This window comes from Crinia signifera, chromosome 19, assembly GCF_055691185.1.
Source record: "Crinia signifera chromosome 19, ASM5569118v1, whole genome shotgun sequence".
NCBI lineage: Eukaryota > Metazoa > Chordata > Amphibia > Anura > Myobatrachidae > Crinia > Crinia signifera.
The window spans coordinates 142748389-142775284 of NC_139226.1; the positions used below are offsets into that span (position 1 = coordinate 142748389).

Sequence of the window (26896 nt, forward strand, 5' to 3'; positions counted from 1 at the left end):
GATGATGACTCTCCTTCGGAGAAGTCAATCTCTGATGTGGTGTATCCTGTTGTATTATTTGATGTTTTTCTCCTATTGCCAATATTCCACCTGTATACTTTATTCGATTAAAAATCATTCTGATCTCTTTGCAGTTTGCTCTTTTTCCTGCTGATGACCTCTCTTTCTAATTTGTCCAGATCTTGTTTTATTTTGCGATAGGTCTTTTGAAAGGTATCCAGGTTTTCAAAATGTTCTTATTAAGAATATTAATGAGATTGAGTGAGCATATGGTTTTTTTTTTTTTTGTTTTTTTTTTAATATAATCTTTATTCCATTTTTCACAATACAGTACAATTCATGTCTTGGAACTGGGTAGAATGCTGTCACGAAATGGGGTTTCCCCAGCAATCAATAGCAAGCACATGAATAAATAATACATACATACAAATACATACATAAATACAACAAACCCCCCTCCCCCCCGCATCCCCCCCCGCCTTAGAGTCTGACGCCATTATTTAAATTGTAACTATTTCTATCCTTTTATTTGAACTGCCCTTAGGGTTACCCGCTAAGAGGTACTTATTGAATTATGGATACCATTGGTTTCACCCCCAACTCTCCTTCGAAAATGTGGTGTATCTATCTCTTCACCCCCCCTCCCCCCCCCCCCCTCCCAACCCCAGTATCGTTAAAGTGCCTATATTTGTGGTTGTGTAGAAAGGGTTTTTTTTTTTTTTTTTCCTCTCTCTTTCCCCCCTCTCCCTTTCCCTCCTTCCTCCTCCTAATTTAATTAATATTTTTCAATACTCTTTTAATTTGGTTTAATTTATATTAATAACTATATAGTGTTAACTGGTGGTGATTCAAGTTTTTATAATCTGTTCCTGATACTGCTATGGCCATATCCTAAAGATGTGGCACACTGCGTTAATGGATCATTTCTATTTGTGCATTTTTGCCTTAGTGCTTTTCACATCTATTTTTAGTTTTGAGATTTGTCCCTGTGAGCTAGATATATAATTTATCTAGACAAAAAAAAAAGCCTAGCATTCTGTTTCATAGCTAATAAATATAAGTGAGGTTTAGCAAGAAATATCCATTTTAAGTGTTTCATTCAAACGAGTGTTTTAACCTATAAATCTTAAGAATTTAAAAAGTGAGATTACAAGTGTCCCTGCGTCACCTACTAAATATTAGTAGTGCAGGGCATAGTGACATAAAGTTTTAAAAACTATTTTTAAACCCGGAGCACATGAGAGGGGAGAAGAACGGGGGCAGGCGGGAGAAAAAAAAAGAGGGAGGGGGGAAGGGGAACGGGCAAAAAAAAAAAAAAAAGGATTATGGGCGGCTACCAAAGTGTTCTGTCCATCGGTGCCAGATTTTTTTATACTTATACAAAGCATTCCTGTTAATATAAAGCTGTTTTTCCTGCCGCGCAGTGTACTCCACTAGCTGCTTCCAGCATATTGGGTTAGGGCCTTTTTTTGACAGCCAACTTCTGGCTATTATAACCTTTGCCAATGAACATAAATTCCTGACATATTGTTGATCGCCAGTTTCTATTTGTCTGGTATCGAAGATATTAAGGAGGCAGCTTCTGACGGACAGCATTTCTCTCGGGATGCCTGTATCTACCAATATTTGCATAATTGTCTCCCAGAATTCAGTCACTGGCTGACATTGCCAGAGGAGATGGAAGAAGGTGCCATCATACCTGTTACATTTGGGGCATAACGCGGTGGTACGACTTTTAAATCTAACCAGGCGGGTGGTGGATAGATATGCTCTGTGTGTAATGTAGAACTGCACCTGTTGAACCCTAAGAGAGTTGGTGGAGGTCTTAATCACGGACAGAGCATTGCGCCATTCCTCCTCATTTATAGGCCCTACATCCTGTGTCCACTTCTCCCTCAGCAGGGCCATTGCTTCTTTCCCTTTATCGTGATTTAGTCGTTTATATAGTCGACTTGTCAAATTATTTTTGCCTCCGGTCCTCATTACAGTTTTCAGCGGGGATTCCCGTAAAACGGGCTGCCCCCCTGCGAACTGAGTATCGAGGGCGGCCTTCAGCTGGAGATATCGAAAGAGGTAGGTGTTGGGTAGGCCAAATTCAGCTTTAAGTTCTGAGAATGTTTTGATGCGTCCCTTGGAATATATCTGTCCTATAGAGGAAATAAAATGTCTATTCCACACTTCCCTAACCTGTATTGCCCTGAGTTCCCTGAAGATCAATGGATCTCCTATAGGATGCTGTGGATCAAGCCCCGGCGTACCTACTAATTTCTCCGCCTCCTGCCAGACTTTAATTGCCTGATGTACTAATGGGAGATCTTTAGGGTAAGTGGTAGTTTGCAGGATTCTGCTGGTAGGCGGGCAATGGGGTGTGGTCAAGATGACCATCGCTGAGGCCATGTCATTGTCCTCATCCTCAAAAATCCAAGGGCGTACTTGTGCCAATTGGGCGGCGAAGTAATAAAGGCGAAAGTCCGGGAGCCCCAGGCCTCCGGCGTTCTTGTCCATCATTAATTTATTAAGTTGTACTTTTGGTCTATTATTATGCCAGATAAACGAAGATAGCTTACTATTTAATTTCCGAAATAATACTTTGGGAATAAAAATGGGGGAGTGTTGAATAATATATAGTAGCTGCGGAAGTACCGTCATTTTAATTAAATTAATCCGGCCGGTGACTGTAAGAGGTAGCCTACTCCAGGTTTTAAATTTATTATCAAGTTTCACTAGTATCGGAGCCAAATTATGCATAATAAAATCCTCAGTATTTCTGGTGATCTGGATTCCAAGATATTTAAATTTTGTAGACCATACTAAGGGCGTAGGTAAAGGAATTAAATGGGTAGGTGTTTTGCCTAGATATAAAATGTACGATTTGCTCCAATTAATTTGAAGGCTTGAAAACCTACCAAAGTTTGAACTTAGTTCTATAGTGGCAGGGAGTGAGGTCCGATAGTCGAAGAGGTAAATTAACATATCATCGGCGTATAATGAGATTACATCAATCTCCTGCGCCATACGCAGTCCTCTTATCGTACTATGGGATCTAAACAGGCATGCAAGGGGCTCAATTGCCAGTGAAAACAGCAGGGGGGAGAGTGGGCACCCCTGTCTGGTTCCCCTGGCTAATCTGAAAGCCGCTGAAGTCCACCCGTTCAGGGAGACCCTGGCTGTGGGCCCGCTGTATAATAGTTTTACCCACTTGATGAAATTAGCCCCAAAGCCAAAGGCCTTCAGGACTGCCCAGAGATATGGCCACTCCACCATATCAAACGCTTTAGTGGCATCAAGAGAGAGGATTGCTGGTTGACTGTCTGGCTCAGGGGGTAGCTGCAAATGGGTATGTAACCTACGTATATTGGTCGAAGTAGATTTTCCTGGCATAAAGCCGGACTGATTAGGATGGATTATTTGGAGGATGCATTTTTTAAGCCTGTTGGCCAGGATTTTTGCCAAAATCTTGGCTTCATTTGACAGCAAAGATATAGGACGGTAGGAGTCAAGGGCACTTGGCTCCTTTCCTGGCTTAAGTATAAGCACCAATTTGGCCTCGACCATTGATCTAGGGATCTCCCCTTCCTCAAAACAGTTTATCAGAGAGGTGTGGAACAGAGGGGCTAGGGTCTCAGTATATTTTTTAAAGACCTCGACAGGGATGCCATCAAGACCGGGGGCCTTATTGCTTGGAAGATCCTTTATTGCCTGAGCTACCTCTTCAAGCTCTATCGGTCTGTCAAGTTGTTGACATTCCGACTGGGGAAGAAGGGGGAGATTAATTTGGTTAATATAAGATTGCACTTCTACAGGGGTGTGTTTAAGTTCCGAAGTGTATAGCTCTTTAAAATACTTGCAGAACATATTCCCTATCTGGGGGGTGTCATATATCAGCTGGCCATGCGAGTCTTTAATTGGCCCAATACAGGGAGGGGAGGTTTCGGCCTTTGCTAAGAAGGCGAGGAATCACCCTGCTTTGTCCGCCGTCTGGTATATTTTATTGGCACGATGGCTAAGCAGTTTCATATTTTCTTCCTGTATTGCCATTAGCCAGGTTCGCTGGGCCACCTGCCACTTATCTTGTGTTGCTGCCAATTTATCTTTAAGGTATTTTAATTCCAGGGCCATACACTCGTCTTCCATCTCCTGTAGTTTTACCTTACTGGCCTTCTTTATTTCAAAAATTTGTTTTTTGAATGTACCTCGCATAAAGGCTTTAAATGCGTCCCATTCTATAGCGGCGTTGGCCGAGCCCTGATTGGCAACCCAGAACTCCTTCCAAAGCAATTTAGTATTTGTTTCCTGGACTGCATAGTTCAACCAAGATGGATTCAGCTTCCAGAACCCCTGGCCCCTCTCGGTCACATCAGACAATTCCATCAGTAAGGGGGAGTGATCGGATATCCCGCGGGGTTTATATTCAACCCCCCTTACTGAGGGCAGAAGGGAGCTTGACACAAACATCATATCGATTCTGGAGAATGTCTGGTATGCCGGGGAGAAGCAGGAAAACTGCAATTCTTTCGGGTGCCTCACCCGCCAAGCATCGACCCACCCCAGACTATGCATAAAATTTGAGAAGGCGGTGCCACCGCCAGCTGTGGCGGCAGGGCCTCCCCTCCATCTATCCATTTCAGAATCAAGGATGTTGTTGAAATCACCTAGGCAGGTTACAGGTGCCGCAGGGTTCTGGGAGGAAAATGCGATGGCTTTTACCAAGATCTCATAAGCAAAAGGGGGAGGAATATATACCGCAAGAATTAAAATTGGTGAGGAGTCAACCATGCAGTCCAAGAAGACATATCTACCCCCAGGATCGATTTCAACCCGATTATTTATAAACTTTACAGTTTTCTTTATTAGTATTGACACCCCTCTGGAAAGGTTTGTAAATGAGGAGTGGAAGGCCCAGCCAACCCATCTTTGCTTTAAGGCCATTAGCTTCCCTCCCACCATATGCGTTTCAGTGAGGCACGCAATGTCTGCCCCATAAGAACGGATTTGGTTCATCACCAATGAGCGCTTGATCTTATTATTAAGACCTCTGGTGTTCCAAGTCAAAAGCTTAACCATTCCTTGGGCAATTGAATTTTTATCCCCAATAGTATCTCTGCAACATATGGGCAATTAATTAAATAAAGGAAAATAATTTGTAGGTCGAGGCCTACAACATGATTATTTAAACATTCTTTCTTATTATTATACCACTGTTTACTCTTCAGGCGGCTGCTTCCCTCCCCCCACCCTGTATCACCTTTCCCCATAGGTATACCTGTCCCCCCTCCCCCCATGAATAGAAAAATACACAAAAAAAGGAAAAAGTACAAAAAAGTCACAAAAATGAGTGACTTTTGGTCTCAAGCCCCTCTTGGTCTCAAGCCCCTAGGGGTTATTTGTTGCTTAATATAGCTTTCAAACTTGGCCTTATTCCAGGAGGTTCAGGTCTGTTTGGAAAGTATCATTTTGAGAGTATATAGGTCGTTCACCAAATCCTCCTGTGAGGTATTAATATGTGTAATATCATTTTCCAAAATGGTCTCTAAGGGCCTGAGTCGGATGGTTCTGAATGCAGACGGATGGCCGATGGTTGGTGTTTGCGCATGTGCTGAGGCTTATCTGCGCATGTGTGAACACCGCGCACGTCCGAATACGGCGTGAATTCTGTGCAGAAAACAATAGGTTGTAGCAATCCGAACAGGGGGTGGAGAGGGGCGTGAAGGGCTGTTTGGGCTCATTACCATATGTGTACGCCCCGCGTTTCATGAGCGTTCCCTTGAAAACACTGGGCGTACGTATGGTAATGTGGCCGTGACGCACGTGTGGGGGGCAGACATATGACATAGCCGGATGCCAGCTGCCCACCCATATCCCTGCTTTTGCATGGAGAAGTTCCCGAGTGATCTGGAGCATTCGGTGCTGCCAGACCGCTTGATCCAGCATTCAATGGTTGGCGACGATCGAATGATGGGGGAGGTTCCCACAGATGGAGGTTTGCACATGAAAAATCCACTCGCGGTCTGTTCGGTCGGCATCTTACCGCATTCGGACGGTGTGAGTGATCCGTACGGAAGGTGGGGCTAAGAACAATCGGTTTCTGTCCGAAAACACGCATCCAACCGAACCAACCACAATAGGGCCCTAAGTTCTTCCTCAAATTTATTTATCAGTAAGTTCTTGACTGAGACTGAACGTGGGGGGTAAAGGTCCTCCCACATTTGGGGGGTAAATCCTATCAAATTGGGGTTGGACATGGCATAGCAGCGGTTACCGGTGTTTCCACCACGGTCGTTTGAAATTTGTAAATAATATCATATTTCACTGATGTGTCATGCTGATCGATACAAGAGTGTGAACCTAATCACAAATGTAGACAGTAAGAGAAAGAGTAGTTGATCACACTGGTCAGGTCAAGTTCATAGACTAAAATTACCTCCTTATCAATTATGAGGACCAAGTCTGTGTAGTATTGAGGTGTAATACCGCAATATAATAGGTAGATAAATTCAGGGGGAAACAAAAGAATATCTTCTAGGCAGTGCACAAGGGATGGATAAATAAGATATAACTTTTAATGTCAATATTTAAAATACTGCGAGAATATAAAAACAAACACACAACATATATAGACTAGAAAAAAACATTTCTAAAAAGGAAATAACATTCCTGAGGTGTCGGAGTATTATACGTTCGGTCTGGTAGCAAAAAGACGTTTAAAGAATGTGTGGCGTGTATCAATAATAAGAGAAATGGTATTGTAACACTTGTAATAGTCACAGTTCGTGAGTAACAATGCCTCCAATGACCAAGTTGAAAGTGTTTACCTAATGGTAATAGTAGTGGAAACCGTGTCCCTAGTTGTCAACCTGGATTGTATCAGATATAACACTAGGGGACTAGGTGCGGGCAGCATCTTGGCCAAAACTGCCACCCCGTTAACAAGTGTAATTAAAGCAGGGCACCGTATCTGGTGAAACGTCGAGGGGATATATATATATATACAATTGCCCCAATGTAGAAGCTGTAAAGAAGGCGGTACTCATCAGACTTGATACGGTGGATAAAAAGCCTTTAATCTGACGGCGTTTCGGAAATTTAACCCGTTCTCAAGGACATACAAGTGCATAATAGAACAAACACAATATATAAAGCAGATAAATCCCACCCCCAAAATGATCAGGTAACACCTGAGCTTACCGGTCTCGCCGCAAGCAGCTGCAGTAGATTGCATCTAGGGGCGAGCTCCCATCCACCAAGTCGCAGCAGAGTGACGTATCACGCTACTACAGCGCGCTGACGTCACACCGCCGTCCACTGTGGTGAGGGTAACTCGCTCCCGGTCAGCTAATCATAGCCGCACGTCACCCTGCTGCGTCCCGGCATCTCCCACGTTACCAAGCAACCTACAAACAATAATAAAGAATAAAGAAGAAAACATGATTACGATGATCGCGTAATAATAGCAGTTAAAAACACTATAAAACGGTCTTAATAACACACTATCATCACATTTCTGGGCACGATGTATAATAATTGTATGCAGTATAACAATACCACGTAAAGTGCGTATAACAGTGAGAAAAACATAGATAAAAAAAGATAACATTTATCAATAGTTATCTATTTAAGGACAACAAGAGACCACAAAAAAATATATATAAAAAAATAGATGTTGAGATATTAATTAAAGCAGAAAATTCATACAATAAAAAATAAAAAATAAAAAATCAAAGTTCAAAGATAACATTGTAAACCCCACTGTTCATTCAGGCCTTTAGGGGCAAGTGTCTGTAAATAAAAAATCCATTTACATTCTAACTGCAACAGTTTTTTGTTTCTGTTGCCACCTCGAAGAGAGGCTGGTACTTGGTCTATGATCATCGACCTCATACTTGCCACACTGTGCCCAAATTTTATGCAATGGCGTGCCACTGGCTGGTCACTGTGACCACATGATAATCCCTGATGGATCCCTGACCTATGTAGGGCCATCCGCTCTTTGAACGTACGTTGAGTTTTCCCCACATAGGTCAGGCCGCAGGGACAAGTCAGAAGATACACAACATGTGTTGAGTGGCATGTTAAGGGAAATTTGATGGGGATCCGTTTCCCTGAATGGGGGTGATTAAAAGTGGCCCCTACTGCCATGGACCTACAAGTAATGCAGCCCAGGCAGCGGTAGCATCCATTTTTTCTACCAAGGAAAGTAGGCCCCGGTGCTTTGTCCCACCCAGATATATCTAATTTAACAACCTGGTCTTTGATGTTCTTACCTCTAGTGAGGCTAGGTAATAGCCTAGTATTAGCCAGGAGGGGCAGGTCTTTATCAGTTGAAACCGCTGGCCAGAATTGTTTAGCTTTCATGATATTATTTTTGCTCCTGGTAGAAAATTGGTTGACCCAAGGTATTCTATTGTCAACTGCTACATCCCCCTGTTTTTTTCTTTTAAGTAAATCCCTGCGTGGGATATTCAAAACCTTCTTCTTAAGGCCCAAAAGTTCTTTACGCTGGTACTCCCTATCAATAAATCTGGCCATCATGGCATCCAAGGCTGGCTCAACCTTGGTTTCATTCGAAGTGATACGCCTTACTCTCAAAAATTGAGAGTAAGGTAAACCCTTACGGGTTGCCACAGGATGAAAGCTTTCATTCCGCAAAACTGTATTGCGGTCAGTGGGTTTGATAAATAAGTTGGTATGAATTAAAGAATCAATGACATCGATGTTGACATCCAAAAAGTGCACCGTGGAAGGGTGTAAATCATACGTGAATTTGACCACACTGCTGGTCAAATTGTGTGCCGATAAGAGTTCCACCAACTGCCCAGGCTCATCGCCCCCAAAAATCAACAAATCATCGATAAAGCGACGATAAAATAATACTTCTGATTTTAAGGTATTCTGCTGAAAAAATAAACCTTGCTCGATGTGATGCATGAAGATGTTGGCATACGCCGGAGCCACTGAGGACCCCATAGCGCAGCCAGACACCTGTAAATAATATTTACTGTCAAAAATAAAATAGTTATGTGTTGATAAAGGGCGACCAGCCCGAAACGTTGACTCACATCTACTTGTGTCAGTTGTGATATTTATTGCCAGTCTGCCGCCGTGCAGCTTGAAAACCTTGTGAGTGCCCTCTATTGTGATTTGTCTACATCTCCTGCCGCCGCGCATGGACAGAGGGACACCCAAGTCTTTGTTACCTTCGGATTGAGTGCCAGGATTTCTACCATATATATATATATATATATATATATATATATATATATATATATATATAGTAGTATGTGGGAAACGCACACTTCCAATGTAATTTCAATCGGGGTTCAAGATCAGATTATGAATATGGTAAGCCAGCCAGAGAGACCCTCAGTCTCCTGGAACGACAGGACCAGCACACCCTTGGTATTTGATGCAAAAATGTATTTAATAAAGCATCGTGTCAAACATCAATATAGCCAAAAATTCATACTTAGCAGTGACTGGCCAAGGACTGAAGACAGCGGCATACAAACAAATTGAACCCAGTATGCCCCCCCCTGCCCACGTGAAACGCTGACGTGCATTTCGCAGTGACCTTTTTCAAGACCAACCAGACGGACGTCCGGAAGCCGCTGATATACCCTCCCTACATCAATATTCATGAGATAGGGGGTGTGTCCCCTCTTTTCATTGGTCAAAGCTTGGTAAGCCTCATATCTGTAATAATTGGGGATATCATATGGTGTTAATCATTATTATGATTTAAGTGAACAAACTCAATTGATTATAATGAAGGAATGAGTTTAAATATAATCGGAGACATAGGTTTAAATGGCTCAATGAAAACAATCTTATTCTCAAACTCACATGCAACATAAGTCAGAAAGAGGTGGAATACCTGGATTTACGTATTATTATCGAAACAAATGGCTCTATAACTACAGACTGTTAGCCGCCGGAGGAGCGCCCCAGCAGTGAAGGGGTGTCCGGCTGCCCGAGCGTCATGTCTGGTTGCTCAGCAACCAGATACGCTGTAAAGATATCTCCAGCGGAAGCCGCCGGTATTAGACGCCAGAGGAGTGCTCTGGCAGTTAAAGGGTGCCCGGCCGCCCGCCTTCCTTTGAGCGTCACGCCTGGTTGCTCAGCAACCAGGGACTATAGTTCACAACCTCCGGCGGAAGCCGCCGGGGTTGCCCGGCAACGGAGGACGCCAAGGAAGACAAGAGGCGGAAGCGTCTCTCCCTGCTGTTATGTTGCTGGGCAGCGTGCAGGATGCTGGGCAGCGTGCAGGACGCTGTTCAGCGCGCGCTGTCCCAGCTGATTCTAATTAGGCAGGCGGTCACCCATTGGTCATTCTCCCTTTTTAAGGGAGCTGGCCCAGTCAGACCCTGCCGGTGATAGCTTCTGTTTCAGTGCTGTCTACCTGCCTGTATTAGGTTATCCTCCTCGGTGCCTGTTTGCTGCTGGCACGCTCCTGTTCTGTTTCGGCTGGTCAGCAGTTTGTTCCTGGTACCGTAAGTTCCCCGGTTGGGGACCCAGTTTTTGTACCCTTTTGCAAGGTGCCCTCCTGGGCCATTTATCCTTTGTCCCTTTTTTCCCCACTGAGGTATTCAGGGAGTCTTATTCAGTGATTGCTGTGTTCTCAGTTGTTCCTAGACTGGGTGGCCCCAGTGAGAATTTCTCTGTGTTCAGTGTTGTGCGTGTTGTTTTGTGCCTTTGGTGTGGTGTATTTTTATTGTGTATGCGATGCGGTCGCAGTTGGTGGCGACTAGGTCACTGGCCGCTTATAGCCGTGTTAGATAGTAACGGCAAGCTGCCCTTTTTTCTTAATTTCAGTTAGGGTTCTTTAGCTAGATTGTCCTTTTGGCTGTACCCTGAGGGGGTCGCCGGTTCCTTGTCCATACCTAACACCTGGCTGCACCGGAGCTAGGGCAGGCTTAACTCGCCCTCCCAAACGTGGCGGCTACAGGCGAAGCCTAGTTATTGCAGGAACCGTTCACCCAACTCCGGGAGTCAACAGTGGTAGCATAGGATTCCGCTGTGGCTTTCCTGAACAGCAGTCCCGGCTGCGGGTGTATACCCGAAACCTAACATTATCACGGGCCTATATATAAAAAAAATATATTTATATTTTTTTCCCCTTTCCCCCTTGTTTAGGGATCAGTCAGGTAGTTGGGTGTCACCCTCCAAGGTTCCCTGGCCGTTGTTTGATATAGGCAGTAGCCATGAAAATGACTACTCCCACCTCACCTCAGGCATTTGCAAACCAGCTCCAGGGCCTTACTCAAATGGTCCAGGAGTTGTCGTTACGAGTTAAGTCTCAGGAAGAGAGCCTAAGATGAACCTTCCTTACCGTTTCTCTGGGAAGCATAAAGATTTCTTTAATTTCCGTGAGAGTTGTAAACTTTACTTTCGACTTAGGCCACAGTCTTCAGGGTCGGAGCGACAACAAGTAGGGCTGGTAATATCATTACTCCAAGGTGACCCTCAGACATGGGCTTTTGGGCTTAAACCTGAAGATCCAGCACTACGGTCAGTTGATGCTTTCTTTAGATCTCTTGGGTTATTATATGACGATCCAGATAGAGAGGCCTCGGCCGAAAGCCACTTACCTGCGTTAAGACAGGGAAGGAACCCTGCAGAGGCACATTGTACTGAATTCCACCGTTGGTCTAACGATTGTGGGTGGAACAACCCAGCTCTCCGGAGCCAATTCTGGCAAGGGTTATCAGATGCAGTCAAAGACAGTCTAATTCAATCTCCTGCACCTGAGACCCTCGATAAACTTATGGAATTGTCCATAAAAATTGATCGGTGCCTCAGGGAACGAAGATCTGAAAGAGGAGCTGTTCTACGACTAACCTCAATCAGGTACACCCCAACTGAAGAGGAGGATGAACCCATGCAAATGGGGGCTTTTCGTGTCTCCCCAGATGAGAGAGCACGGAGAATGAGCTCACGTCTTTGTCTGTATTGTGATAACAAAGGTAATTTCCTTCGCACTTGCCCGAATAAGTCGGGAAATGCCCGGACCAAGTGAAAATTGAGGGGGTTCACTTTGGTCTGCAACTCATCTCCTCTCGTAACACGCTACTAGTACCTGCAGAGATTCAGTATGGCAGTATAAAGACCCCGGTATCCGCCTTCATCGATAGTGGGGCCGCCGGGAATTTCTTAGACATCGCTTTTGGATTCCCCAATTAAGTCTTGACAAGGCACTCGTCATGAGGGGTCTAGATGGCAATGGGGTTATATCTTTCCAGACACCTCCATTGCATTTTTTGGTTGGTATCTTTGATGAGGAGACCCTTTCTTTTTATTTAACATCCTGCTCCGCAGCACCTATAGTCTTGGGACATCCATGGCTAAAGGTTCACAACCCTCAAGTGGATTGGCAGGTCGGGGAGATCGCCCGCTGGGGCAATAAATGTTCAGGCCATTGTTTGATCCATCAGGTAATGATGGCTACTGCATCACTCGAGGGAAACCACCGTCAGTTACTCGGACTTCGCCAATGTTTTTTCTAAAGGCAAGGCAGATAAACTTCCACCCCATCGTTCGAGTTGCTGCAAGACGTGCAGTACCCTAAAGCTAGGCTCTATTTTTTGTCAGGGCCAGAAAACGCAGTCTATGGAGAAGTACATTCAAGAAAATCTTGCCAAAGGTTTTATTAGACCCTCAAAATCCCCATTGAGTGCAGGATTCTTTTTTGTTTTCAAAAAGGATGGGTCACTCAGACCCTGTATCGACTACAGGGCTCTCAACAAGATTACAGTCAAAAACACTTATCCATTACCCTTGATTTCGGTCCTATTTGACCAACTTTGGTCCGCTAGAGTCTTTTCTAAGATAGATCTTCGTGGGGCGTATAATCTTGTTCGCATTAAAGCAGGGGACGAATGGAAGACGGCCTTTAGTACCCAAACGGGGCACTATGAATACCTGGTCATGCCCTTTAGGTTATCTAATGCGCCTGCAGTCTTCCAAGACTTCATTAATGACGTTCTCAGAGAGTTCTTAGGGAGGTTCGCGGTAGTCTATTTAGACGACATTCTGATCTACTCCAAATCTCTGGAGGAGTATCATATGCAAGTTTAACAAGTTCTTCAGAAACTCTGTGAAAACCACCTCTTTGCCAAACCCGAGAAATGCGAGTTTGAAGTCCCTGAGGTATCCTTTTTTAGGAAATATAATTTCTGCTGGAACCTAAAAAACCTGAAGCAGTTTTAAATTAGGTGCGACCCACAAGCTTGAAGGCCATCCAGAGATTTTTGGGGTTCGCAAATTATTATAGACAGTTCATTTGCTCATTCTCTGATCTGGTTTCCCCCTTAGTGGCCTTCACCAAAAAGGGGGCAGATGCCTCTGTTTGCCCTGTGCAGGCGGAACAGGCGTTCATTGCGCTGAAACGAGCTTTTGTTTCAGCACCCATATTGAAACATCCTGATCCAGAACTACCATTTGTGTTAGAAGTAGACACCTCAGAGGTAGGGGCAGGGGCTGTATTATCCCAGAGTGATCCAGATTCATCATTCCTCTTTCCGTGTGCCTTCATGTCCCGGAAATTCTTGTCGGCAGAGGCCAACTATGATGTGGGCAACCGTGAGTTGCTCGCTATTAAGTGGGCTTTCGAGGAGTGGAGGCACTGGTTGGACGGGGCAAAGCACCAGGTCTTTTTGAATGCTCAAAGTGGAAATGGGCATAAGGAAGGGGGATTGGGATAAGGAGCTTCTCAAACAAGAGACAAGACTTATTTTTCTCATGGGGACAATATCTCCGTACAGCCTCAATCAATTTCTCTATGTAAGAAACTATCAGTATTAGTGTTTTTCTCTGTATACTTTATATGAACTTTTGCTGCAACATCATGTCTATGTACTTTTATGAACAAGCACATATAGGTGATTTTTCAATAATAAGCTATGCATATTTATATATCTATATATCCTGAACCACCATGTAATCCAAAAGGATCAGGGTAACTATTCCCCGTTTAAACGTTGGACACATAGGGGGAAATTTACTAATATGAATTCGTAAAAAATAGGTGTATTCGTAGGCAGAAATACACCTATTTTTTACACATTTGAATTTTCGGGATTTACTATCCCAAAAATACAGCAATTCGTATTCCTAAAGATGGGACATTCGTATTTGTATTTACAAATATGAATGTCTACACCATCGATAGAATACGACAGGAATCACCATTCAAAAGAATGGTGGTTCCTGATTTACTAAGCAGCCGTATTGAAAATACGGCTGCTAATTGGCGTGAAACAGCCACGAAAATACGGCAGGAAAATACACCTTGATTTCCCTGGTGTATTTGCTTTAAGCCTGCACGGATCAGTCAGATCCGTGCAGGCTTTAGTGTAAAAAAATTAATATAAAAAAAAAAAAAGGTGTGGGGTCCCCCCCACAGCCATAACCAGCACCAGGCTGAAGGAGCCAGGGCCGGTAATGAAAAATCAGGGAACACTAATGTTCCCTGATTTTTTACAACCAGCCCCAGGCTCCAGGGCTGGTTCCCAAAATACGGGGGACAAAATGACTAGGGGTCCCCCGTATTTTAAGAACCAGCCCCGGGCACAACCAGCTAGCAGGGTAATGTCACAGCCGGGGGACACTTATTATATAAAGTCCCGCGGCCAAAACATCACCCTACTGACCAGTCAGCCTGGCCAGGGGCCCTGGGGGAGTGAGGACTCCCCCAATAAAGGGGTCCCTCCCTCCGGAACTTACCTGACCAGGCTGAAGCCTGATGCTGTCCCCGGTGGCCCTGTGCGGTGGCCACCGGGCTGATTTCAGTGTAAAAAAAATAGATGAAAAACTATTGTTTAAAACTGTGGAACTATGAGTCCCAGCAAGCCTCCCCCGCAAGCTGGGGCTTGCCCTCTGTCCTGGTGTCCTGTGTCGTCCCCCATGTCCATGTCGGCGGTCCGTGTCGTCCTCCAGGTCCATGGCGGTGTCCGGGTCTGAAGTAATCCATGGTGGAGCTGTGGAAGGAAATCCTACTCACCTGGTCCTGTGGTGAAGATGTCTTCTCTTGATCCGCCGTAGTCCAGGTATTCTTCAAGCTGCCGGCGCTCCCTGCACTCTCCGCATCGGACTGAGGAGAGACGCAGAGATATTTCATACTCTGCGCCTCTTCTCAGAATGATTCTATTGGCCACCTAGCGGCCAATCAGGAGCCAAGAAAGTCGGCTCCTGGACATGGAGGACGACACAGGACACCAGGACAGAGGGCTACCTACGGGCTCAAGATAGGTAAGTATCAGTATGTGTGTAATGGATGTATTAAAGTTTTATTTTTCTAATGTGTCAGTGTGTATTTATTGTACTATTTTTATTACTGTGGCCCTTTAATGCCTGGGACTTGTGGTTCTCCAAGTCCCAGCTTGCGGGGGAGGCTTGCTGGGACTCATAGTTCCACAGTTTTAAACAATAGTTTTTCATCTATTTTTTTTACACTGAAATCAGCCCGGTGGCCACCGCACAGGGCCACCGGGGACAGCACCAGGCTTCAGCCTGGTCAGGTAAGTCCTGGAGGGGGTCCCCACTCCCCCAGGGCCCCTGGCCAGGCTGACTGGTCAGTAGGGTGATGTTTTGGCCGCGGGACTTTATATAATAAGTGTCCCCCGGCTGTGACATTACCCTGCTGGCTGGTTGTGCCTGGGGCAGGTTCTTAAAATACGGGGGACCCATAGTCATTTTGTCCCCCGTATTTTGGGAACCAGCCCCGGACCTGGAGCCTGGTTGTAAAAAATCGGGGAACCTCTATTTGTCGGGTTCCCTGATTTTTTATTACCAGCCCCGGCTCTTTCAGCCTAGTACTGGTTACAGCTGTGGGGGGGACCCCACGCCGTTTTTTATTTATTTATTTTTCTATTTATTTATTTTTCTATTTTTTACACCTTGCAGCCTGCACGGATCTGACTGTATTTGACTGCTTTGTAAATTCCCCTCCGGAACACGACTGTGCATACGGCTGAAACAGTCGTATGCAGTCGTAGGAAAAATACTAATACGAAAAACTAGGGGTGAAATGTAATAGGATGAGAGATTCAGAAAGTGAGAGATTTGGTAAGAAATCTCCAGTTTTTTTAAAGTGGCAATCATTTACACAGCAAAACCAGTGTGATTTTGCTGTGTCAATGATTGCCACTTTAAAAAAACTGGAGATTTCTTACCAAATCTCTCACTTTCTGAATCTCTCATCCTATTACATTTCACCCTAGGTTTTTCCATATTAGTAAATTTCCCCCATAGTGGGGTCCAACACATTGAGATCAATGTAAAATGGGGACATGTCAATGTGCACATCATTATTATTCACACCAACATTCATATTGTCCATTTGACTAACACAAATATACTCGGACACATACCAGTATTGTTCTCATCACACATTCAATGAATAGAACAGTGACCTTTTAATAAATAGTTTTTGACCCACCTCCCCTTCATACACTCTCTGAATCTTACATCGTATTCACTTATTTATCTATACTAAACAGTGGATTCACCACTGTCACACAGACCTACATATGTACACTGCACTTCATTCAATACACATATAAAAGTATATGTTACAGTTTTTTCACTATTGGCTCCGTCTAATTTATATATAGCACAGAGACACGGCACAGTTTGATATGACTTTGTTGTTTCACACTGCACTATTCACTAGTTTTATTATTTTGCACCATCTCCATCACATCGTTTTTATTGTAGTCACTGATGACTCATAATGGGTACCGTTCCCGTTTTAAATCCTATTCATGTCTTCCTTGTGAGATCACATGTCTTTCTTTAGGTGTGTGCTGTCCCTTTGTAAAGTTTGGGAGGGCGCAAATTTATAGTTTGCAGGAGGGCGCCGAACACCCTAGCACCGGCCCTGGGCGTGTAGTTAAATTTACTTGCTTGTTTGAGGCATGCAAATGGAAAAAAAGGTATCAAGGGCTAGGCATGAAGCTTGGTTTAACCCCACATAAAAAGCAGATAAAGGCCTGCTGGCAATTATAGGGGTATAGATATAATAAAGGAAATATTAAAAGATAAACACAAACATCGTTTTTTAAAATATTTGATTAAACTGCATTTTCTTTCTTCAGCCATGGGGGCCGTTGCACACCCTGGGGCTTCTGCAGCGTCTTCACCTGTAGGGTGGCGGACTTTCAGCTCTTTTGCATGGCCGCCGCCTCACTGGGGTTTCTGCGCCATCTTCACCCGGATGGTGGCAGCCTTTCAGCTCTTTTGCATGGCAGCCGCCTCCCCGGGACACTCTGAGCGATATCTGTTACTTTCTTGTCTAGTGTGTAGACGCAATATCATTAACGATGCATGCTCCCTCGCATCATTAATGCCCCCCTTCCTCATTTGTTCAATTTACACATCGCATAGTGTGTACCCAGCTATAGGAATTTGTTGGTTTTGAGAGTAGATACAGATGATCTAAACAATTTGAGATGAACCAACCCTGCATTCACATAAATTTGTGGCATTCTGGCCAATAACAAAGGGTCCTGTACCAAAATCACCATTTCATAATAGTTGGACATCCTCATGAAACTGTACATCAGGGAACTTCAACACCAGTCCTCAAGTACCATCACGAATTTCTTTAGTGGCCCACAGGTAGATAGGCCAATCTTGGCCTATTGAAAATTTTAAATTTTGGATTGAATTGTACTTGCCCTGTAATAGGTAGCATGGACAGTGGTGTGGGGAGCAGAGAGAAAGGTCATATGGAGCAATAAGGACTGGCGTAGTGAGCCAGAAGATTAAGTGTTAGAAGCAGTGAGGGAGGGTCATTATAGGGAGGAGGGGAGTAGTGAGGACTGTTGGTATTAATGAGGAAGGTTGCAGTAAGGGAGAATGGAGGTAGGGAGCAGTTAGGAGGGCGAATGGAACAGTAAGAAAGGTTGCAGTATAAACAGGTTGGCTATAGAATATGTGTAATGTGTACATGGCACTTGGGTGAGTAGCCCAAGGGACATTCGGTGTCGGTGGCATTGCTAATGTCCTGAGATTGGAGGTCTGTGTGACATAGGGGGTTATTTTAGTCCATTCTTTCTGTCAAAATCCTTCTTAGATGGACAAAACCATGTGCACTGCGGGTGGGGCAGATGTAACTTGTGCAGAGAGAATTAGATTTGGGTGGGGTTTTTCTTCAAAGTTAGATCTATATTGAAGTGTAAAATCATGCAGTCAGTATATTCCCTGCACAGAAACAAAATAACTCACCCAAATCTAATTCTCTCTGCACATGTTACATCTGCCCCCCTGCAGTGCACATGGTTTTGTCCATCTAAGAAGGATTTTGTCAGAAAGAATGAACTAGAATAAACCCCATAGTGATGTATAAGAATACAGTGAGGTAAATGTGTGACTTAAGCTATGTACACACGATGATATGGTCGCTCAGCGACCATATCCCCAGCGATTATAGCTCAAATTGCCCCATGTGTACAGGGCTATAGAGCTAGGTATAAGAATACAGTGAGGTAAATATGTGACATAGAGCTACAGTATGTAAAATTATAAAGTGAGGTAAATGTGAGACACAGAGCTATGTATAATAATACAGTGACATAAATGTGAGACACAGAGCTATGTATAATAATACAGTGACATAAATGTGTGACATAGAGCTATGTATAATAATACAGTGAGGTAAATGTGAGACATAGAGCTATGTATAATAATACAGTGAGGTAAAGGTGTGACAGAGCTATGTATAGTAGTAATACAGTGATGTAAATGTGTGACATAGAGCTATGTATAATAATACAGTGAGGTAAATGTGAGACATAGAGCTATGTATAATAATACAGTGAGGTAAAGGTGTGACATAGAGCTATGTATAGTAATACAGTGAGGTAAATGTGTGACATAGAGCTACTGTATGTAAAATTATAAAGTGATGTAAATGTGTGACATAGAGCTACTGTATGTAAAATTATAAAGTGAGGTAAATGTGTGACATAGAGCTATGTATAATAATACAGTGATGTAAATGTGTGACATAGAGCTATGTATAATAATACAGTGAGGTAAATGTGAGACATAGAGCTATGTATAATAATACAGTGAGGTAAATGTGTGACATAAAGCTATGTATAAGAATTCTGTAATGTAAATGTGTGACATAGAGCTATGTATAATAATACAGTGATGTAAATGTGAGACATAGAGCTATGTATAAGAATTCTGTAATGTAAATGTGAGACATAGAGCTATGTATAATAATACAGTGAGGTAAATGTGTGACATAGAGCTATGTATACAGTGATGTAAATGTGTGACATAGAGCTATGTATAATAATACAGTGAGGTAAATGTGTGACATAAAGCTATGTATAATAATACAGTGATGTAAATGTGTGACATAGAGCTATGTATAATAATACAGTGAGGTAAATGTGAGACATAGAGCTATGTATAATAATACAGTGAGGTAAATTTGTGACATAAAGCTATGTATAATAATACAGTGAGGTAAATGTGAGACATAGAGCTATGTATAATAATACAGTGAGGTAAATGTGAGACATAGGCCCTTATTCTGGTTGGTGCGGTAATGTCCGCGTGCGTTCGTGCCGCCGATGTTTTGTGTCTGCGCATGTGCAGAGGCGTCTCTGCGCATGTGTGAACTGGACGCACGGCCAAATTCCGCATGAAATGTGTACACTACGAACAGGGGGTGGAGACGGGCGTGAAGGGCTGTTTGTGCTCATTCCCAATGTTTACACCCCGCGTTTCATGGGCGTTCCCATGCAAACGCTGGGCGTACGTATGGTAATGCGGCCGTGACGCACGTGTAGGGGGCGGACATATGACATTGTCGGATGTCAGCTGCCCGCCCAGATCCCTGCTTTTGCACGGAGAAATGCCCGTGTGGTCTGAGGTTGTGAGAGCTGACAGACCACTCGGTCCTGCATTCGATGTTCTGCGACCATCGAATGATGGGGGAGGTTCCAAGAGATGGAGGAGGTGTATCCGTAAGAAATTCACTCGTGCTCCATGCGGTCAGCGGATTACCGCATTCGGACGGAGTGAGCGATCCGTACGAAAGGCGGGGTTTAGGACGCACGGTCCTGGCCGCATATTCAGCTCCGGCCGCACCGACCAGAATAAGGCCCATAGAGCTATGTATAATAATACAGTGAGGTAAATGTGAGACATAGAGCTATGTATAATAATACAGTGAGGTAAATGTGAGACATAGAGCTATGTATAATATTACAGTGACATAAATGTGAGACATAGAGCTATGTATAATAATACAGTGAGGTAAATGTGTGACATAAAGCTATGTATAATAATACAGTGATGTAAATGTGAGACATAGAGCTATATATAATAATACAGTGAGGTAAATGTGAGACATAGAGCTATGTATAATATTACAGTGACATAAATGTGAGACATAGAGCTATGTATAATAATACAGTGAGGTAAATGTGAGACATAGAGCTATGTATAATATTACAGTGAGGTAAATGTGAGACATAGAGCTATGTATAATAATACAGTGATGTAAATGTGTGACATAGAGCTATGTATAATAGAACAGTGAGGTAAATGTGAGACATAGAGCTATGTATAATATTACAGTGAGGTAAATGTGAGACATAGAGCTATGTATAATAATACAGTGATGTAACTGTGTGACATAGAGCTATGTATAATAATACAGTGAGGTAAATGTGAGACATAGAGCTATGTATAATATTACAGTGAGGTAAATGTGAGACATAGAGCTATGTATAATAATACAGTGATGTAAATGTGTGACATAGAGCTATGCATAATAATACAGTGATGTAAATGTGTGACATAGAGCTATGTATAATATTACAGTGAGGTAAATGTGAGACATAGAGCTATGTATAATAATACAGTGATGTAAATGTGTGACATAGAGCTATGCATAATAATACAGTGATGTAAATGTGTGACATAGAGCTATGCATAATAATACAGTGATGTAAATGTGTGACATAGAGCTATGTATAATAATCAGGGGTACAGTGGCGTAAGTTCATACCAATTGCCCGGAGGCAAGATAAATGTTGGTGCCCCCCCCCCCTAATACAGACACATACACACCTCTGTCCCGCAAAACAATGGGTATGGCCTCACAACTAAGTGTGAGAAGTGGGGGGGGTTGTGAGAGAGGGGAGAGTGTGTGAGAGATAGAGAGGGTGAGGGCTGAGCGTAGAAAGGGGTGTGAGAGAGCGTGAAGAGACAGAGTTGAGAGAAAGGGGGGAGAGAGTGTGAGCAGGAATAAAGACAGAGGGGTTAAAGAGAGAGGAGATGGGTGAGAGGTTGAAGAGGAGAGAGAGGAGTGAGAGAGGGGGATGAGAGCAGAAGAGTGAGTGTGTGAGAGGTGGAGAAGAAAGGGGGATGAGAGATATTGAGAGAAGTGGGGGGAGTGAATAAGGTAGATAAGAGAGATAGGGGTGAGAAAAGGAGAGACAGGTGAGAGTAAGGGAGGGGAGGTAAGTGTGAGAGAGGGGAAGAATAGAGGGGAGGTTGAGGGGAGAATGAGTGTGAGAGAGGGAGAAAAGAGAGAGGGAGTGGGATTGAGTGTGGAAAAAATAGGGATACAGTTAGAGATGGGGGGAGGAAGTGTGCGAAAAAGGGAAAGAAGAGAGTGCATTGATAGAAGTGTGCAGGGAGCAACATACAGATCAACATTACCTTCTCTGTGTCACTGGATCCCTGTAAGAATGGGAGTGCTCATGGGGGGATGCCCAATGTCCCACGGAGGTGTTGCAGCTCCCAGTATGTGTCCTGGCTCCCTCCAAGAGTGGTATACGGCCTGCTTCTGTGTGAGGTGATATGCGGGTCGTCCGGCTTCTGTGATATGCGGGTCGGCTGTTTAATATGTAAAAAAAATCACATAAACGACACAGGTTGTTCGTTCATGTGTCTTGGTGGCCTTCCGAAATCCTCCACTTTCTCTGTCACTCAACACAAACACACACCTGTTTCACTCAAACATGCACATGCGCACTCACTCTACACTTAACAGACACACACATCTCTGTCACTTAACATCCACAAACCTGTTTCACTAAAAACACACATGCAGCACTGCACACCACATAACATACACTTCTGTAACTAAATAAACACACATGCAGCACTGCACACCACATAACATACACTTCTGTAACTAAATAAACACACATGCAGCACTGCACACCACATAACATACACTTCTGTAACTAAATAAACACACATGCAGCACTGCACACCACATAACATACACTTCTGTAACTAACTAAATAAACACACATGCAGCACTGCACACCACATAACATACACTTCTGTAACTAAATAAACACATACTGTACACTTATAAACATCCATGCACAGACTGCTCACTGATTAAACACGCCTCCTGGCACATCTCACATTATTTGCATAAATCTACCCATTTATTTGGGCTGCAGATAAAGAAAAAATAACCCATACTCACACATATACCTCCATAAATGGGGTCATTCTAATTTGTTCGCATCCACAGTGCATTCGCATGAGGAATCAATGTGTGTATGCGCTGGCGCATGTGTATCGCCACACTATTCGCCAAGCGCAGGCACCCAAAACTGCGGGTAGGGGTGGCTGCGTATATTCGCACCCAGCATTTTATGGTTGTTCCCATGATAATCGGCCCGTGACGTGGGTGCCAGGGGTGGACAGCTGACATCACCGGATGTCAGCTGCCTCCCAAGTTCCTCTCGTGTGCGCACGCATATCTAAGTGAACTAAGAGTCACTTAGATATGCGTGCACGTTCCACATCATTGGATGGTCAGCGACCATTGAATCATGTGGCTGTTTCCACGTAGCCTGCGAATGGATGTTTATGTTAAACATCCATTTGCAGCCCATGAGAAGGGACATGGCATGCAAGGGGGGGCGATCGGACCGACATTTGGCGGGCGACGTATCACACACCTATACACATGCATATATAGTCATACTGTCACACACTTATACATACCTACACTTATGCATACATATATTCACACACCTATTCACCCATGCACACATTCCAACAGTATAATAATTACACACAGATAAATACATACAGTATATTATAGTTACACACACACAGACACAAATACATACTGTATATAATAGTTACACACACACACACACACACACACACACACACACACACACTGTACATAATAGTTACACACACACAGACAGATAAATACATACTGTACATAATAGGTACACATACACACACACACACACACCCACACACAGATAATTACATACTGGATATAACAGTTAAACACACACACAGTCACACTCACCATGCTGCTGCAGGGCCTGGCTGGCAATGACTGTGTGTACAGTCCAGTTCCGTGTAGCCACGCCCCCTTTTCGGACTGCTGCTCCGGAGCCACTCGTTCCCTCTTATCTGGCTGCAAGGAAGGTGCAACTGCTGCACATTGCACTAACTGCAGCTGGATTGCAGAAACTGAAACTAAAATTAAGCTCCCAGCAGCCCTGAGCTTCCTGCAGCAAGGTCTGCTAGGAGCTGTAGTTTTTTTTTCTTTTATGCGAGTGCACCATGCTCCTCTCTCTGTGCCCCCCCTAGTGGCTAACGCCCGGCGGCAAATGTCTCCATTGCCTCCGGGAGTTACGCCACTGCAGGGGTAGATTTATTAAGCTCGGCGATGTGATATATTGTCTGGTTTTTATCACCGGCCAATCAGCTCCTACCTGTCATTTTTCAAACCAAGCCTGTAACTTCAGTTAGGAAATAATTGGTCGGTGATAAAAAACAGACACTTTATCACTTCACTGAGTTTAATAAATCTGCCCCACAGTGAGGTAAATGTGAGCCATAAAGCGATGTATAAGAATACAGTAATATATATGTGTGACATAGAGCTATGTAGGGTGGATCAATAAGTACCTGTGTTTGAATATTGCTGAGGAAAGTTGGTATTACTATCGTGTACTACCATATTTGAAACAACGCCATACCAAATTTCAGATTGATTTGTAGGTTAGTTTTTATTTGACAGCCATTTGTATTAAACTTCTTTATTTTTTTTTAGATAAGATGGAGAAAGAACAATATCGATCCGTAATTCTCAAGGAAATAAAAGTGAAGTTGGATGCTGTCTATGGGGCCTCTTCACCATCTATGATAACCGTGAGATATTGGTTCAACGAGTTTAAACGTGGCCATACATCTGTTTTTGATGAGGAGCGCCCAGGCCGCCTGGCAGACATGGTTGCTGAGGAAATCGTTGAAACGGTCCAGGAAATGATTCGCGCTGATCGCCAATCGATAGTGCGAGAAGTAGCAGAGAATGTAGGCGTGTCATACGGAATGACATTCAACATTTTACATTATAGCAGTGGTTCCCAAACTGTGTGCCGTGGCACCCTGGGGTGCCTCGAGACACTTGCAGGGGTGCCTTGGGTTGGTGGTCCAGGACCAATTCAAATTATTTATGGTCAATTTAGTAGGAAAATCCAAAGATGGTGGCTGCCAATTCTGTCCCTCACCACATAACTGAATCTAAGCATGACATATAAACACAATTTAGTTAATTTAATATTTCTCAATAAGTAACTTTTGGCCTAGGGGTGCCATGAAAAATATTCTGATACACTAGGGCGCCGTGATTCAAAAAAGTTTGGGAACCACTGCATTATAGGTTAAGAATGAAAAAACTATAGGCCCGATGGGTGCCGTGATTGCTCACGGTAGACAACAAGCGGATTCGGCTGACAACTTCAAAGCAGTAAAAGGAGGACCAACCTGTAATGGAGGTTGGAACTGGGGGCGCTTAGTATGAGCTGGATCTCAGCAGCTGCTAAAAAACAGGATAGTCAGTCCTGCAAGTACAAATGTAAGCAAACAAGAAGGAAAATAAGCAGCTTAAACACTTACGAAGGTAAAAATATATAAACAATTGGATGGTCTTCACAAATTGTAATAATAAAATATAACACAAATAAAAAGACAATTAAAAGCCTTAATGACGGTAAAGGTGTGTACACACGGGGCGATATATATCGCCCAGCGATATATCAGCGAGTGATATATCACTCAATGCCCCCTTTTCATCGGCGACCAGAGATGGTCCCTGATGAAAAGAAACCTCTGCCGGGGCACACTCCCATCACTGGCAATATGGTCGCCAGGCCAGCGACCATATTCCCAGAGATATCAGCCCCTATCGCTGCCGTGTGTACACGGCTTAAGTAAAAAGCCAAATATCCACCTACACTCTCAAAGATGGACAAGAGCTGTAGGAGTCCGTTCCTGGTAGTACCCAATTAAGAAGAAATAATTTAAGGATGAATAATTACCGCCCCTAGGTATTCTCGGCAAGATGTAAGTGTCCCTTCAGTGTCCACGTGGTCGGCCCATGCTAGAAGTAATAACCAATGTCCACTGATATTTATGATGGAGGGAATTGGGGAACAGTGTCCCTTACTCCGGAATTGATGACCTTTGGGGCGGTGTCAGTTGCTATCTCCTGTAGGGTTGGTTCGGACTATAATTCCAAAAGCTCAGGGTGGAGGGTGGGTGTAGCAGCAATCGCTGACAAGTTTCGCTACACCAGGTATCTTTTTCAAAGGTAGGAGACACTTACAGGGCTGCAGTATTTACAAGTACAGATACAAACTGACAGCGCCCCAAAGGTCATCAATTCCGGAGTAAGGGACACTGGGGGAGATTTAGTATATGGCGATCAGGGGAATATGCGCTATCCCCGTGCCTTAAGGCAGGGGATAGCGCTTCCCCTGATCTATCACACCTGCTGGCCGGGTACTTTATCTGCGGCGGTGTGGGCCAGGAGGCATAGCGCAGCAACAATATTCGTGCTGCGCCCCTGCCTGATTTATGAACGGTCAGCATCGCTGACCGTTCCGTCGCCTGCAGCTATCGACTTCGACAGCTGCAGGCGGCGATGCATTATACCTACAGCAGGGACAGCACTGTCCCTGCTGCTGGTGCTGAGCTGGGATCTCGCGTGAGTAGAGAGATCCCGCGCATGCGCAGTCCAGCCGGCCGGGGGGAAGGAGACAGCGCGTCAATGTTAACTGACGCTCTGTCAGCTGGAGGGGACATCGCCGGAGGGGGGAGTTAGCGCTCCCCCGCTTCGGCGGCAAGATCTTAGTAGATCTTGTCGGTGTCCCCTTCGCCTCGCTAATGAGGCGAAGCAGGGAGTGTTATAGCGGCGCTCTTTGCGCCGCTATAATAAATCTTCCCCAGGCAGCATCGCATCCCCCATATAAACATATCGGAGGTGTGGCTGTCTGCAGGGCAGGAGGGGTCACAGCAGGGATTGGAGAATTCTGCTGTGGTGCCTCTGTGATGCAATCTTTTTTGAAAACCATCCTTCACTCCTACTGTGTGTTTGCTACATGCTAATTGGCTAAAGTAACTCTTTCCGGCATACCAGTAACAATTGTATCCACTGGAATTGTTCTATTGGGCTATTAGCACCTTCTGTGATTTTATATCAACCATGAAAAACTCCTTATAATATACATTCGCCCATAATAAGTGAATTTATTATAACAGGTTCTACTATATCATATCCTGTGAATATTGATCCAATGGAGAATTGCAATTGATTATTGGGGACCACGACATATACTAATATTTGTACTTTTTTCTGTGAAGCATATATGCATTTGTAATTTTAGATAGGGTTACAAAACCTAATTCTTGTTGTATGTATTTTTATTTATAAATGTGTTTTATACATAAAAATTTGATATTCTAAAACAATGTGTCCAGTGTCATTGTGATTAACCCCTTCATGACAGAGCCAGTTTGTGCCTTCATGACAGAGCCCTTTTTTTCAAATCTGACATGTCTCACTTAAGTGGGGATAACTTTTTTTTGCTTTTACTTA

At 43.9% G+C, this 26896-nt stretch overlaps 1 long non-coding RNA gene across 1 annotated transcript; it reads right to left on the reverse strand.

The window, feature by feature from the left end:
• Positions 1-5519: 5519 nt before the first annotated feature.
• On the reverse strand, positions 5520-24930 carry LOC146043128 (uncharacterized). Its single transcript, XR_014464136.1, has 3 exons — positions 23318-24930; positions 21685-21861; positions 5520-7391 (listed from the first exon to the last, which is right to left on the reverse strand). It is a non-coding gene; the product is annotated as an uncharacterized LOC146043128 (long non-coding RNA).
• Between the last annotated feature and the right edge of the window lie 1966 nt (positions 24931-26896).